This window comes from Bison bison, unplaced genomic scaffold (genome assembly GCF_000754665.1).
Source record: "Bison bison bison isolate TAMUID 2011002044 unplaced genomic scaffold, Bison_UMD1.0 scf7180017864307, whole genome shotgun sequence".
Taxonomy (NCBI): Eukaryota; Metazoa; Chordata; class Mammalia; order Artiodactyla; family Bovidae; genus Bison; species Bison bison.
The window spans coordinates 1,782,645-1,782,927 of NW_011494879.1; positions in this window are offsets into that span (position 1 = coordinate 1,782,645).

Here is a 283-nt window from a genome sequence, read left to right on the forward strand (position 1 = left end):
CTCTTTACCACTAGCGCCAGCTGGGAAGCCTATTGTCTGTAAACGAAGGTGTTGTTTAGTTTAATTGCCACAAGGATCCTGGAAAATTGTACAACTCTGCTTTCAATCACACGGATTGAAATGTTTTAGTTTATTTAAGCAAAGAGATTTATTACAGGTTGTTACTGCTACTGCTAAGTCACTTCAGTCGTGTCCGACTCTGTGCGACCCCACAGACGGCAGCCCACCGAGCTCCCCGTCCATGGGATTCTCCAGGCAAGAACACTGGAGTGGGTTTTCCTTT